Here is a 9,211-nt window from a genome sequence, read left to right as displayed (position 1 = left end):
CTATTTCGTTGGGTATAAAAGTACACCATGGAAATGGTGTTAGCTTTGCATCTTCTTTTCAAATTGTATTCTACTTATTTCTTTTCTTTTTTTTTTTTTTTTTTTTTTTTTTTTTTTTTGCTTAATTGTAATGTCTTGAACTCCTTATATTCTATTAAGTAATAGTGGGGATAGTTTATATTCTTGTCTTGTACCTGATATTTGAGGAAAGACTTTCAGTTTTTCATCTCTGAGAATGATGTTAATTGTGGGTTTGTCTTATATGGCCTTTATCATGTTGAAGATTATTCAGTTTGTCAGGTTTCCTACATTTTACGTATTGCTAACTCAGAGACATTAAGCAATTCATTTGAGATGATAATAAAACAGTAAAGCTAGCCTGTACACTAAAATCTTCAGTGTACTACAGCCTCATGCTTTTTATTTGCACATACACATTCCCTTTGCCATATGTATTTTACTATGTTCATCATTTTCTTTATTGAATTAACTTCATAGGCCCTTGTTATAGTTCTTTCATTAGACCTTAAGCTCCTTGAACTTTTTAACCATTTATTTCTTCTACAGAACCCCTGGTGGTGTTACAATAATGTTTTGTTCTTTGCAGGAATACAATTCAAATGTCATTTTATTAACTAAGTAATAACTGAATAAGAGGTGTTACAGTAGACATATGAATGATACCAGAAATGTCAAGTTTCCAGGCCTAGTCTCCCAGACAGGAACAGATCCCAGGCTGCAGTAACAGCTCTGAGTCCAGCCACTAGACCACCGTGGGTTGGTGTCTCATGAAGCCACAGCAGGAACTTCGCTGACACTCAGGCAAGCAAGTGAAAAACTGGAATATTTGTTTAGAGAACAAAAAAGTTCATTAAGGAGAAAAGGAACAGAAATATAGTGGACTTGCAGGCTGGTGGAACCAGGCCAGGGAGGGGCAAGGGAGTGGAAGTGGAGTCAGGTCTCAGGGAATATAAACCTTCTTTCCCTAATTATTCCAGGGTTCCTCCTGTTTCTTGGTGACTGGTTAGTTCTCTCTGGTCTTGATATAGTTACAAATGACAGGTTTCTCAGATAAACATTAGCAAGCTTGACTTTCCCTATTCTTGCAATTTCTCTTCCATTGTTTGATAGATCTGTCTTGCATTTCAAGGAAAAGGAGGTTAAATAGCAGCTGTTGGAAAAACAAGCTGGGCCCACCTTCTCCAGCTCCATAATAAGCCCTGCCCCTTCCCCTTTGCAGACCCTTGCCCATCTCCCCTCTTTTGTTTCCCTTTGTATAAATAATTCTGTACCCTGCCAAAGAGCAGGATGGTAGTCTTTCAAACATGAGGTCTGCTGCCCTCTTCATTTGTAGACAAACTAAACCACTTTCCTTTTCCTAAAGCTCTGTTTCTTTTTATTGGCTGAGGGAAACTTAGACCAGCATTCGGTAATGTTCTTACTCATTCATTGTTTTAATGTCTCCGTGCTTAGAACTCAGTCTCTGTGTCTCAGACCTTATCTTAGCAACTTTTATTTTATTGTCTTTGTTCCAATGTCCTGTTGCTCCAAGTCCTGGTGTGTTTGATAAGTCCCCTTTGGAATTTGCTGCCCTTATCTATGGAGCCTTCCTTAACTCTTCTAAGGCTTTTCTATTCTATTCTCACTCTAAGAGCTGTCCTCTTGCCCTGTGCCTCATAATGATGCTGATTTAGACAGGTTTCAACTTCTAGATCTTAAAATTTGTGTAAAAGTAAGAGAAATCCTCAATTAACCGAGGGGACAATGCAAAAAAGAAAAAGAAAATGCAGACTTCCTTAAAGGGAGAATTTCAAATGGAGTGGACTGTCTTAGGAAAGGTCTGAATAATAAAACCTGACATTGAATCAAAAGTTTTGGAACAAACAAAATAGGAAAATTCATTAGAATCAAGGCTTTCTAAATGAAATTATGAACTTTCATATCTACATAAACAACCAGATCTTAAATCCTAAAGCTTTTAAATTGTGACAAAAGAATCTACATAAAAGTCACACCTCCATCCATTTTTTAAAAAGGCACATATATTGAAATGGTCATGTGAATTCTGAGCCAATGTGAACTGGCTAAAATGTGCCTCTGGGAAGGTAAGAATAGGCAACAGGGATTGGGATGGAGGGCTGTCTCTTTTCACATGACTGGAAAGGAAGGAGGCAGAAAGGAACTAAAATGTGTAAGCCCCCTCTAGGTGCCAGTTACTCTGCCAATAGTAAGTATGAAGTTTCAAATGATAGGAAAGCCAGACTCTGAATGGCTTAGTGATATTAGAAGTGACACGGCGAGTGACAGATCTGGGATATAAATCTAGCCATGCTGAACTTTTCTCAGCCTCATAAACAAACAAACATCTAATACCCACTCAATTTTATGGCCAGTATTATTCTGTATATGCTGATCCCTTTTCTCTTTTCTCACCTCTCTTTATTAAGTCACTTTATGTATCTTTTATCTCTCGGCTTATATTACTACTTCTGGAAATAATTCTTTAACCTTGGTTCCCACAACAGACTCTGCCGCTACCATTTCCTGGTATTCCTCATACTGAATTGTAATTGTTTACCATTTTGTTCATTACTGATGTCATTATTTTGAGAGATGTTAGAATCAGAGAACAGGGTCCTTGCTTTACCTCTGAGACAATTTCACCAGAGCTCACCTTTCAACAGCACACAGAGAGTTTCTCGATGAGGCAGAGATTTTTGGTTATGTCCAAAGGGGCAGGTATGTTATGTAAGAAAAAGAAAGGGGAAGAAGACACTTGCACAAATACAAGAGGGCAGGAGTTGCTGCCTCTGAAAGGACAAGTTAAGAGATTCCTTCTTAGACAGATGGCAGTGTAGGGAGGAGCCCTGCATCTTGCCGGTGCCACTACAGTTTTCTTTTGAGAGGGGCTAATTCCTTTGTGGAATTGTTATCCGTTGTTAAATTAATTACTTGTAGGTTATGACTCGTTTGATTTGTAAGGAGTGGCGATTCTTTACAAGGACCCTCTATCTCCACATTCCCACCTCTGGTCTACACCTCCACCTCTGGATACTTTTGAGAGAATGCTGGGCCCTGAGGATTTTTCATTCCTATAACTGGCAGTGCTGTCAATCACTTCTACCCCCACCTCCAGCTCCTGGTCTTGCAATACCCTCACTCTAAGTGTTCTGCTCTTAACATCCATCATTATTAACTGTGAGCTCCTTAAAGGAAGGGAACCAATTTATTTTACATTCTATTTCTAGCATATAGCACTGTGTAATACAGAGCACAGAGCAGCTATTCAGAAAATATTTAGTGGGTGAATAAATAAATGAATGTTCTAACAGCACTTAAGCCCTTTCTTTTTTATTTAAATCTCAACTCTGTTTCTTCCTTTCTAAACTCAATCCTTGTTTATCAAGAATTCTCTTTTCTTCAAAGTTTTCTCTTTTTGTGGACTCTGTATCTTATGTTACGTGTTTAGGATTAGATGCGAAAGCACAATATTAGGATATTAGCTTTTGTGCCAATTTGCCAGTAGACTGTGAATTGAAAAGTAGACAGGGTTTGGTGTCTTTTATTGCTAATACAGGTGTCCTTATGATCATTTTACAGGCACCATTAGATGATTCATCAGATGAATTACTTTTCTAGTCAAGCTGTGAGTATAGTATACATGAGATGGCTTTCTGACAGGGGTGTAGGAGAATGTGATTAGTGGTATGAATGAAAGCACCATTAAAGAGGCTTTTTATTTTAAACAATAGAAATATAGTCTATACACATAAAATATACTTTACCTACAAATGAAGCCCTGGCTTCAGTTGTCAGAAAATTGCTCAGAAGCACTTACTGAGCTTTCTCTATTATTGTGCTGGACCCTGCTGGGGGCAAGGTTGGACTGGTGACAGAAACAAAGAAGCATAGATTGTAGGTTACACACCATATTTACTATGTATGGTAGGGGTATTATTCACATTTATGAAACATTAGGAAAGCAAGGGGGTATATTGTCTAATGTTACCTCATGAGTCAATACAATAAATGTAGAAGGAATTCAAAGAACATTAAAATTTATTCATTTACTCACTTAGCAAATGTTTACTGATTGTTGGTTGTGTGTGAATTATTGTGTGAAGCCCTAGGGATGCCAAATTTAATTTTACTGGTCTCTGCTACCAAAGTACTGGCAGTAACTTGAGATCGTATTTGTGGCCATTCCGACAGTAATGTGAGGAACAGGGGTGTGAAGAAACACAAAGAAGCCCCCAGAAGTCAGAGACCAGCCTGAAGGAGATGTCTTTGACCCAAATCTTAAGTAATAAAAAGTAATGTGTACTTCTCTTAAGAAGAAAGTAAGCCAGTTTGTCATTAAAGCTTACTAATTTTTCATTTCATAAGAAAAAAACTCACTACTACTTCTCCTTATGTTTAAAGAACTCTGTGAGAATTCATTACATGCCAAATATTGTTTAGGTGTTTTATACAATCTTGCTTTGCCTTGATCTCACTGTATCTCCTCAGGAAGTTTGTTTAATCACTTAACTGCTATCCTGTTTCTTTAACCTCTCTTATTTTGTTGAAACTTTTAAAAGTGAGAATTTAAAAAAAAAAATCTTGACTTTGCTTCTCCTTCTAGCCTCTTCCTTCCTTATTCTGCTTCCTCACCTCCAGTTTCTTCCTTACCTTATTGAAACCTGTCTGTGCTTCTGATATTTTTATTCGGGCACCTGTGTTTGTTAGGGATAGGTTGTTAGGGATATTAACCTCTATTCTGAGAGCCATAAGGGACCTTTGAAGGGACTGAAGTGTCAATTGATTTGAAGTTTAGAATTGAGGCAGGCCAGCATGGAATTAGGGTGTCCAGTCATAGGTAGGAAATTTTTATTTCTTTTAAAGATTGTATTTAATTATGAATGCAAGAGCTGGGATGTAGGCCAGAGTAGCAGGATGTTGAGAGGATTCACCAGAGATAGAATGGGGAACAGACAGTGTGGATCTACTGAAATACACTGCTGAGGGGAGCAGTGGGTGAGATAGGAGATGTTTGCTGTGCCATGTGGGTTACCACCCTGACCGGGGATTGAGCTCAGGCTGCAGTGGCTGCAGATAGTTTCACGGTGCTAAGACTTCACTCTTTGTACCAGTAGGGAGGCCCCAGGTAGGATAAGTTTAGATGAAGAAGTATAGCTTCATCTTACAAAGTAACAGTAAAAATGAAAATAAGTGAATATTTTCAAGGTACATTTAGAATATAGATGATGTGAAAGGAGGAAGAAAGGCAGTTTCTAGCTTGAGTGACTTGATAAATGGCATTGAATAGAGGGCAATCTGCTGAGACAGGAGAACATTTGAGATACATTAATAAGAAGGAAGTTTGTGAAACTGGTGGTTGAAAAGTACCCCACTAATTCTACTTACATCTCTTCCCTTTGCTAATAAAACCCAATTGTCATAGTTTCCTAAAAGCTTCCCAATGTAGAAGTGCCCTGACCTTTTTGCAAACCTCATTCTCCTTGACATTTTTGTACAAGTTTCACAGGATGAAATATTTGACAGCCCTTTAAATATTGAGAGGACTATTATTTGGAAGAAAGATTAGAACGATCTCGTGTGAACCTAATGGGGAAAATGATGACCCATAGAAAGTTTTTAGCTAAGCAAAAATAAATAATTTATAGTGATTAATAGACAGGAATGTGTGAGGAGTTGGTAGCAATATTACTTGATCAGAATCGTCTGTGCTATCCTCTGTGACCATTTCATGAGCATTTTCCCATAGGATATTTTAAACATTGGATGGAGGAGGATCTGGGGAGCAGTGTCCAGATGGTTGGGGAGGAGTGTCCAGATGATCACAAAGCTCCACTCTAACTGAGATTCTGTAAAGTTTTCATGTTCTTCCTCCCATTCTGACAAAATACAGGAAGTTCTGAATAAGTGTGGTCTGAAGAACCTCTGCTGTGTGCTGCCTGCTTATTCATTCAGAATTTTGTCATTTCTTTCAGTGCTTGCATGAAAGCACAATTTATTCAGAACAGTCACTCAGCAGTAAGACACCATGAATGCATTAATGAAGCTACAGTAATTGAGGATTTTACCCAAGTGTAACTACTGGCCCTAACTCATGCATAATTCTTCAGTATGGATTGTGCTTCCTTAGCACAGACTGCCTTGGAAGAGATGCATGTTTTAATTATATGAGAAGATGTTTCTTGTTTTGATGATCTAAACAAGGGAATTGTCTGCTTCTGGAAATATAAATGGGTTCTGAATACCAGAATGCTTTGGGTAATGGGGAAGTTAAAGCCTTCTCCTCAGATATTTTACTAATGATCCAACTACCATGTCTCAGGACTATCAGTATGGAATAAGGGATCTCTCTTAAAAAAAAAAAAAGAAAACTATTGTTCACATTAAACTGTTAGTCACATTAAAATAGCACCTCTGTTAATGAACAAATAAGAAGCTGCATTCAAAATCCATAGTTATCACACTGAATCTTTTCACGAGCAAAATGGGCGGATTCCTGTGATCTCTGGAAAGTGGTTAGCATTTTAAGGGTGAGAGTGCAGTGCTGTTTTGAACTTAGGATAATAAAAGTAGAGGAGCAGGGAGTATGAATTTCTCCAAATACAAATTTAGTTCTAGACACTCTCTGAGATTGTTTAGTGCCATGATTGCTACTGATTTTTAGTATTGGATGCATTGTAAGTTTATGAAAGCAGCATCTGTGAATGTCATGTTTGTCACTGTATCACAGGGATCTGGCAAGGCATCTGGCATAGTGGTTACTAAGAAAATGAGGGAGGGAGGGAGGAAGGAAGAGAGGATGCGGCGATATTGTCTAATATAAAGAAAGCAAGCATAAGATGGTTATCCAAATATTGTTCCTGATGGAAAATATAAGCTACATTCCTGAGTAGGAACACCTATCAGCCTTCTATAATAATAAATGAGTCCATGTGTAAGATTCAAAATCCATTATCAAATTCTCTGTTTACATCGGTAGCAGTTAACATGGGGGCAAGAGGTAACCTTGGCTGATTGAAGCTCAGAAATCATGAATAAGCCTCTCAAGTTATTTACAAGGTTAGCCCTCTGAGACCGTGAATTGACAAACTATGGAAATTCAAAAAATTGTTTTAGGTAGATTTTTGGAAATATTTACAAATAAAATAGACAAATTTAGCTGCTGCCCGCATAGCACTTAATCTTTATCCATGAGAAATCTTTTAGACAAAACTATAATTAAATGAAAAATCTGATTGTTAAAGTGAGTGGTACTTCACAAATAAAGGGATCACTGAGTCATCCAGAGAGCAATCCAGAAGTCATGGGCTGGGAGAATTTATATCAGGAATTAAAATCTGTGATCTGGACTTGCCTTACTGAGGAATAGGAAAATCTTGTAGATAGTAGTCTAAAAGCAGTAAGGATGCTTAAATCATGCATGGAATCTATATGTCTAAATTTCAAGATAGCTCACATTAGAAATTCCCTTGAATATGAATGTTCCTTTTTCTGTACAAAGATTTAGCCTCATTTGAAAATGGCTTGCCATGTGAACAATGGAGACTGGGGATTTCAATAGCCATATTTACTCTGGTAAAGTAATGCTGACATTGAGACCAGCTGCTACCCAGGGGTGTTCTTGATGGTGGCAGTTATATCATCTCTGCTAGTTGATACTTGTGCTTTTTAATAACACTAGTGTTACTTAATAGCACTAGTCATCACTTGTGTTATTTACTCATCCAGTAATCCATTAACATCATTCAAATCTTGTAGATGAAGAAATTATAGCTTAGAGAGATTGAAATGAAATAAAGAAACTTATCTATAGTCACAGAGCTAGAAAGCAACTGTTTATAGAAAAGTAATTTGATATCAAAAGTTAAACTATCTGAGTTGTTGTTGTGGGTTGTTGTTGAAGACATTTTTGACTTTGATGCTGTGTGGGAACTAGACCTTATTCACCTCATCCTATGAATACAAAAGCAAAAGGTGGGTTATTCCTCAGTGCTATGAGTCTGTAGCATAGTAGGTCAATGGGTTTTCCCCATCCCTTGTGGATGTTAGGACCAATCACAGACCTCCTGAGCTGACACACTGCAGTTTAGTTTTCTCTGACTCATTCTATAAGGTATTCTAAATGAGACAGATCAACTATCTCCCACTCAAATCAAATCATATATTAGTATTCAGTCACCTTACTTTAATTCCCTATCTGCTAAAAATTCACAGGTGATTAAATTTCAAGATGGTTCACACTGGAATTTCCCTTGAGTTCTAATGAATCAAATTTTGAACAGAGATTTAACTTAATTGGAGACTGATTTTCTAGAGTCCTTAAGACCTAGTGCCATGATTGATGTATAAAAGGACACTCAATAAATATTTCTTTAATAAATGAGAGCATATATAAATTGAAATTAATGTTTTTTATCTGAGTCTGAGTCTAAATTTTTAAATAAATCATCCATCTTCATTTCACCAATTCTTCTGCAATATTTTTGATAAAGAAAATGACTTTTTTTCATTCCTCTTCAGTGTTGACTGGATCATGCACTGAATTATCTCCTCATTTTGATTGTATCACGCTTGCCTTTCAAAATAGCAATAGCATCTTTCTGTAGTGTCCAAAAAACAGTGTGCTTCAGTGAGGAAGTAAGTAAGCTCATTCACAGTTGCTTAAAACCATAGTAGACCTATGCTTGGAATTTTATTTCTCCAGTGACATTGTGAAGTATGTTAAGCAAATGGGCTCTCAGATGTTTCATCTGTTAAAGATAACACCTTTTTTGATGGATTAGTACAGTGATTCATGAGAAAATTATGTAAAGTACCAGGCACATAGTAGGTGCAAATAAACTCATTTCATTCTCTTTTCTTTCATCAAGTGAATGGCTTGTGCAATTAAACAATAAGTATAGCTCTGCTAAATTTGGTCTGTGTGGATGTTCTAGCACTAGTTACTATGACAACTTATTTTTTTTCCTTTAAAGACTTTTTCTCTAGCATTGGTAATTTAAAAAATTTAAATGACTCAATTAAAATGCTACAAAATATCTGCCAAACCTTTTTTTGTGCTCCATCCCTAATAACCAATTTTCTTCAAATATTTTCATTTTATTTTACTGTAAACTGGGAATTGCTTTTTTTCTAACAAAATACATAGGGTATATAAACCTTACTTTATTAAGTTAATTGAAAAATAATTCCC

The sequence above is a fragment of the Condylura cristata genome, unplaced genomic scaffold (genome assembly GCF_000260355.1).
Source record: "Condylura cristata isolate star-nosed mole 26May11 unplaced genomic scaffold, ConCri1.0 scaffold00015, whole genome shotgun sequence".
Taxonomy (NCBI): Eukaryota; Metazoa; Chordata; class Mammalia; order Eulipotyphla; family Talpidae; genus Condylura; species Condylura cristata.
Note: the sequence above shows the minus strand (reverse complement) of the source record.